This window comes from Budorcas taxicolor, chromosome Y (assembly GCF_023091745.1).
Source record: "Budorcas taxicolor isolate Tak-1 chromosome Y, Takin1.1, whole genome shotgun sequence".
In the NCBI taxonomy this organism is placed as follows: domain Eukaryota; kingdom Metazoa; phylum Chordata; class Mammalia; order Artiodactyla; family Bovidae; genus Budorcas; species Budorcas taxicolor.
The window spans coordinates 4,536,578-4,544,096 of NC_068936.1; the positions used below are offsets into that span (position 1 = coordinate 4,536,578).

The following is a 7,519-nucleotide window of genomic DNA, read 5'->3' on the forward strand; positions in this document are numbered from 1 at the left end:
GAGCCACCAGTGAAGGTGTAAGAATAACAGAACAATTATAACAATATACTTTTATAAAGTTTTGTGAAGGTAGTCTCTTATGTAAAAAAAAAAAAAAAATTACTCTACTAATTTAGTGGGTTTTTTTCGCACCCAAACTAAGCACTTACTACGCTCTGTGGCCATAACTTTTGCATTTTGAGGTTTGACAGCTGAACTAACCCAGATTTATTTTCTCTTCTTCACATTAACCTTAGATCTTAGCAACCTCAGTATACAATTATTTCTCTTTTTATATCAAATTGAGAACTATCATCTTTTGACTTTAAGGTAGCACTTAATGGATTCCCTCTGACATATCTAAATGGCCAACAACACTCCACTTATGCTTTGGGACCATTATTGAATAAAATAAGGGTGACTTGATCGCAAGCCCTGTGACATCTCAACAGTCATTGTGGTAACCGAGTGACAAATGGGTGGGATGTGTAGGACTAAGGAACGAATTACATCTGGGCAAGAGGATGCAGGATGGTGTGAGATTCCAGTCACACTGCACAAAATTACATGCAATTTAGGACTTGTGAGTTATTTGTTTCTGGACTTTTCCATTTAATATTTTCAGTGAACAACTGAAGGTTAACTGAAACCACAGAGAGTGACACCTGAGTTCAGAGGGGATGACCTTGTCCTGCGGTTGCCTTTAGGGAGAAAAAGCACTAGAAGAAGGGGCCACTTGAAGCCAAAAGTACTATAAAATGGCCCATCTCTTCCCATGTGAGAAAGCACAAGCACCATCACAAGCCAAGTAAAAGATCGGGGGGTCCAAATCCAGAGATGAGGATGATGACTATGCTGAGGTCATCTTTGTTGGAGTGGAGCACGTCAGTGAGGATGCTGAAGCCCTCTTTGTCAGAGTGAGTTCACGTTCAAAGCCAGTTATTTCTAACGTTTTGAACAGAGTGACCAGGGACTCGTCTTCCAGAGGAAAGAAGGGCCACGTGAGTCCAGATCCCTCCTGCAGGTAGCAACCTAAAAATCTCAGGAACCCAGCATCAGAGCCACTGATCATGTCACCAACTTTTCAGTCTGAATGTGAAGGAAGAGACAGTCACGTTATGTTTGAGCCTTCGTCTAAACCTGATTATGAACGAGCTCTCTGCCAGCTCTGCTTCACAATTCAGAATTGCTCTCTCTGTGGCCTCATTGTCTATTTGGAGGTGTTCTCTCATTAGGAGGCAAGGATGAAAGTTGTCTTAATTCAAAGCAATGTCCCACTTCAGATGTGAATGTTAAGCGTGGTATCCCGAAAGACCTAAACTCAGCAATGGAATCCCAGGGGGACCAGCCTGCACCATGGCCCCTCCAGGATTCTGTCCTACAAAGAACACAGTTATGACCTTGAAAGACCTCCCGACCTCACCGAGCCATGTTCAAGGTGGGGCCTCACTTTCACAGACTCATGCAAATGACCAGGCATGCTTCAGTCTTATGGATCCAGACAGAACATGCAGTTTGGAAGGGCTGGAGAAAACAGACTTTTGGACTCCAGCATGTCAGAGCAAGACTGTTGATCCTGTGAAAGGATGTCTGATCATGTTACTTGATGACTTTTACTGTGGACAGCATATAAGAAATGGGCAGCCAGAAGAGGAGACTCACATAGCCTTTAAATGCCTCAGCTGCTTGAGAGTTCTAAAAAATGTCAAGGTTATGATCCACGTGAAGAACCATCTGAAGCTTGAGAAGCAGAAGGGTGACAGCTGGGAATGCATTCTACCTGCCAGCACTGCCATCGCTTGTTTCCCACCCCCTTCCAGCTGCAGTGTCACATTGAAAGTGTCCACAGTTCCCAAGAGCCCTCCACGGTCTGTAAAATTTATGAATTGTCCATCAAAAACAGATCAGGTTCTCTTACAGCACATGAAGGACAGTCACGAACCTGGTGAAATGCCCTATGTGTGTTGCATTTTCAATTACAGATCTTCTGCATTTGGCAATGTAGAGGCACATTTTAGAATGTGGCATGGAAACATGAACAATTTGCTTTGTCTGTTTTGCCTCAAAATTCTCAGACTGGTGACATCCTTCGTAAATCACTCTTGCAGGCACTGGAACAGGAGGGTCTTTACATGTTGCAAGCACTGGCTACAGTTTCTGAAGCTGAAGGAAAAGAGAGAGCGCAAAACCAAGTATCATCATTCATTCAAAAAGCCAGAGCAATTGTTCAGGATTGCCTCCTGAAACAGAGGTCATGATCTGAACTTTAGTTCCGCTGGGACTGAGAGAGACAGCATCCATCATTGTGAGGAAATCCCAAGTGCCACCCAGAAAAACTACAAAGGTGATTGACTACCAACACAAAGCATTGCAGACGTGTCTCAGCAAGGGATTTGAGTAATAATTATGTTCTACCCAGCTCCAGAGATTCACAAAAGTCCTTTTAATGTTCAGCCAGCTTTACATAAAGACCCTGCCTAGCTTTTGTTGTTCAGTTGCTCAGTCATTTCGGACCCCCTGTGACCATATGAACTTCAGCACGCCAGACTTCCCCGTCAATCACTATCACCTAAAGCTTGCTCAAACTCATTCCATCGGGTTGCTGATGCCATCCAACCATCTCATCCTCTGTCACCACTTCTCCTGTCTTCAATATTTCCCCAGCATCAAGTTGTTGTTGTCGTTGTTGTTTTCCCCCAATGGGTTGACTCTTCCCATCAGGTAGCCAAAATATTAGAGCTTCAGCATCAGTTCTTCCACTGAATATTCAGGGTTGATTTCCGTTAGGATTGACTGGTTGGATCTCTTAGCAGTCTAAGGGACTCTCAAGATTCTTCTCTATTTTCCAGTACCACAGTTCAAAAAAAGTCAGTTCTTCAGCACTCAGTCTTCTTTATGGTCCAGCTCTTACATCTTTATCTGACGACTGAGAAAACCATAGCTTTGACTTTATGGACATTAGTTGGCAAAGTAATGTCTCTGTCTTTTACTATGCCCTCTAGTTTTGTCACAGCTTTTCTTCCAAGGAGTGAGCGTCTTTTAATTTCATGGCCTCAGTAACCATCCACAGTTATTTTGGAGCCCAAGCAAATAAAGTCTTGCTTGGCTTGTAACTGAAATTGTACTTGCTCCATCTCTCCACCAGCAAGTAGCTTTGAAATCTCCATGTTCCTTCCTGGCCACTCTCTGCTCCCCAAAGTAAACATTTCTCTGACCTCTAGCACTAGGGGTTCATTTTCTTTGTTTCAAATTTTAAATTAAAATAACCTCACAATAGAGTTTCTGTTCCCCTGGTCTTGGTTTTCTTTCAGATAAGTGAGATGCATTCTTATTGTATGTAGCTGTGGAACGTTCCTTTTGATTGCTGGTTAGAATCCCCGTGGATGAATGCACATAGTCTTATAGGTCCATTTTACTGTGCCTGAAATTTGAGGCTCTTATTTTGCCTTTTTGAATAAGCTGCCTATGAACCCATGTGTGTGTTTCATAGTAAGTTTTCTAGGATAGCTGTTTATATATGTAGACATGAGATTTTCTGGTAATGCATGTCACAGTGGGTTAGTTGCTAAGTGGTATTTGACTTTTGCAACGCCATAGATTCTAGCCTACCAGGCTCCACTATCCATGGGATTTCCCAGGCAAAATACCACAATAGGTTAGAATTTCCTTCTCCAGGGCATTTTCTTGACCCAGGGTTCAAACCTGGGTCTCCTGCATTGCAGGCAGATTTGATACTGACTGTTCCATTCTAATATGCAGGTAGAGTCAAATGCTTTTGCAAAGTGATTGAAGTAATGTGTATTTCCACTAACAGTATTGGAATTTCCATTTATAACAAAACTTGGCACTGTCAGTCTGTTTCATCATATAACTGAGCAGGACCCTGCAAGGCTTTCCCAAGCCTGCCCCGCGCCCCCAACCCCTCCCCCCCCCACACACCAATGTACCTTGCCTCTTATTTGTAGAAAAACTTTAGGTCCTAGACCTTCCATGAGTTTCAAAGAACAATTTTAATTAGAAGTGAAAAACTGAAGAAACAAGAAAAAAAGCAAACAAGACAGCCAATAACTTGTTTTTGTGCAGTCGTGTTCACTCTTTGCAACACCATGGATTGCAGCACACCAGGATTCTCTGTCTTTCACCATCTCCCAGAACTTGCTCAAGTTGAAGTCCATTGAGCCTGTGATGCCATCCAACCATCCCATTCTTCTCCTCCTGCCTTCAATCTTTTCCAGCATGAGGGTGTATTCTAATGAGTCGGCTCTTCCCATAAGGTGGCCAAAGCATTGGAGCTTCACTTTCAGCATCTGTCCTTCCAGTGAATATTCAGAGTGGATTTCCTATAAGACTGACTGGCTTGATCTCCTTGCAGTCTAAGGGACTGTGTACGTGTGTGTGTGTGTGTGTGTGTGTGTGTGTGTGTGTGTGTGTGTGTGACTTCCATGTCTCAGCTATTTCCCGGGATTATCCACATTTACAACTGTCTGCTGAGGCTGCTCTGGAGTACTGTCTGTGGTCATTCCTGACTTAGAGATCTCAGGTGCTGCTCCTCCTCGTATACAGGCCTGAAGGAGACATTCAAAGTCATAGCTATAACACTTACAGGTGTGGCCCTGCCAGGACTCTACTCAGTTGTGCCTTTGGAGCCTGCCAATTGCACAGGACCAAATTTCCTTCATCGGCCTCCAGTGCCCTTCCTGTGCCCTTGACCCCACCCCTCCTGCTCCTGCTCCTGCTCCTGCCCCTCCTGAGAAGCGGACCCTAAGGGGAAACAGAAAGGATACAGTATTGGGCCAAAAACCAGGGATGCCCTGGATGATGGTGCTTCTCCGAGCCAAGGGATGCTTCCTCCTTTGATGGTTCTTGCACATGAATCGAACATAGGCCCTGAGGTTTTTCTCCTCAAAACTCAGTTCCACTTGCAGGGCGGCCAGTGCCTGCAGCGCATCTAGTACCAGATGCTCACATGGGCCTCCAGGCTTTCCTGGCCTTGCTCCTCCACCATCTTCTCCCCCAGTTCCTGGGAGGACCCCTGTTTCTGCTCCTCAACTGCCATAAACTGCACCTCTTCCATGATGTCTTCCACCAGCTGCTACAACTCCCACCTGTTTCCCGCCATGTCTCTGTCCACCAGGGCCTCGCCATCCTCCACCACCTCCACCCTAAAGAGCGTGGCCTCTTCACGTGACGTGACAACTGGTGGCTGCAAGGTCACAGCTATGCACAGCATTACAACAGCCGTCCACGTGGCCCCTGTCCCCTGAGCACCCAGGCTCACAACTAAGGAGGTTCGGGGATCCTGGATGCTCCCGCCTTCCTCTGACTACCTCTCACGCTCCTTTTGGCCCTGGCCATGAACCCAAGCTAAAGCTGAAACTCCATTACTTTGGCCACCTCATGAGAAGAGTTGACTCATTGGAAAAGACTCTGGTGCTGGGAGGGATTGGCGGCAGGAGGAGATGGGGACGACAGAGAATGAGATGCCTGGATGGCATCACTGACTCAATGGATGTGAGTCTGGGTAAACTCCAGGAGTTGGTGATGGACAGGGAGGCCTGGCTTGCTGAGATTCATGGGATCGCAAAGAGTCAGACACGACTGAGTGACTGAACTGAACTGATGATCCCAAGCTTAGGCAAATGCAAAGACATGGGACATAATAGCACCACATCAAGTGGTGCACAATGGCGGCCCAGGGTCCAGTAAACCTATGGGACCCACTAGGTTTTTGTGGGCGGGGAGTGACGGAGATAGTCGGGAGGCGGGGGCTGGTGTGTTGGGGGTGGCTGGAGGCAGAAGAAAGGGGTGGTGGACAGGCCAAGACAGGGTGAACAGATCCTGGGAGATCAGTGAAACAGGAAAGGCCCTAGGCTGTGAACCACGCACAGGCTACTGGCTCAAATCTAGACCAGTGGCCAAGAGGGTAGTGGGCAGCACACTTATAGACACACCCCTAAACCAGAGGGCGTCTTCTGTGGTTCCCGGGCTTCAGCATCCCCACGGGGCCACATTCTGCTCCAAGGAGGCAGCTGGTTTTGTGTCTGCCGCTACCCCAGGTGGAAATTCCAACCACGGGTTCCTGCTCTGCAGTCCGAACAGCAGACTCCTGTGTCCCACGCGTCTTTCAATAACTGGGAGCTCTCCCTGCGTAGAAAGCGTAAATCCACATAGGAAGCGTGGATCTTGGGTTTGCCTTGGGTGTAAGGGATCCACCTGGTCCCTTTATAGCCACTCCCTCTGCTAGCAATTTTTCAAGCCTAGACTAAGAAAGTCTTTGATCTCCTCCAAACGAAACACACTTGTCTTGGGTACTTTCCTTGGTTTCAATACAAATGTCTGGTCCCTTTGTTCTTCTAGCCAGGTCCTGGGTGTCATTTTGACCTGACCAGCATGCCCAATGAGGTGTGGTTGCCACAGAAGCTGAAGATGGTGAGCTGGGAGCAGCAGCAGAGGCAGGGCAGGAGGGCACTGGACTGAGAGTCCATGATGCTGCACTTGTCCAGGTCCTGCAAGTATGGCCAAGGTCCTCTTGATCAGTACCTGCAGGGGCTCCAAGCTGAGGCTGGTCAAGTTGACTCCGCTGAGGCCCAGGTCCTTTAGCAGGCTGACATTCAAGAACTGTGACAGGTACATCACATCCGGCTCCAAAATCAGGCAGTTGGTGGTCAACAGGGTCTCTAGAGTGGTCTTCAGGCACCTGGGGAGAGACAGGGCATTCAGTCCCAGGGTCAGAGGTGGTGGGTGGAGAGATGTGGAGAGGAGAGGCGTGTTTCGGCGGAACACAAGGCATCTCCCTGGCTTGGAGCTTACCTCTCACCTTCTTGACAGGAAGGCAGGGGGTCTTCATGGGGAAAGGTCGTGCTCACATGGGTATGACCTCCCCATGCACAAAATGATAAACTATTTTCAATGTGGGAATCAAACAGTAACCAAATGTTATTTCCTATTTCAGCTTACTAGTATTTGCTTGGCAGGAATTAAGATGTTTTTATAGGATATGACTAGTTGAATTAAACAGCTGGATGCAGTGGACATGGGCTGATGGGTCCCTGTAGTTATAGATGATCCCTGGGTGAATATTCCCCAGATATTCGGGGGACACAATCTGTCCATCACCACCTACAGTTCTTTCTTTCTTCTTCTGGTTTCTAAGTGAATATATTTATTCCTAATGCTTAGAGTTTGCATCTGCCAAAAAGGGAATCAATGCAACTCATCCATACAGACAGTCTAGGCTGCATCCTCTCAGTTTTGATCACTGTGTTCAAGGCAGAGTAATAACCTCTTACTGAGGATTTCCTATGTATCCAGAAGTCTTAGAAGAAAATGATTGTAATTTGGACTTAAAGACTTTGGAGATATTTCAACAATGATGCTCTTTTCACTTTTTCTTTTCTCTGGACTACGTAGGAGCCACAGTTTTCCCCTCCTGACCCCTCCTTGTCATCTCCAGAATCACCCACTTCCCACAGCTCATCTGGTGCCTAAAACAGCTCAGGACCGAAGTGGCAGGTAGGAGGGGACAGACAGAGTTTCAGTC

The 7,519-nt window shown here is 46.7% G+C and overlaps 1 pseudogene; it reads left to right on the forward strand.

Annotated features, from left to right (window-relative positions):
- The first annotated feature begins 737 nt into the window (after window positions 1-737).
- LOC128070888 (zinc finger protein 280A-like) lies at window positions 738-2,426 on the forward strand (annotated as a pseudogene).
- The last annotated feature ends 5,093 nt before the right edge of the window (window positions 2,427-7,519 follow it).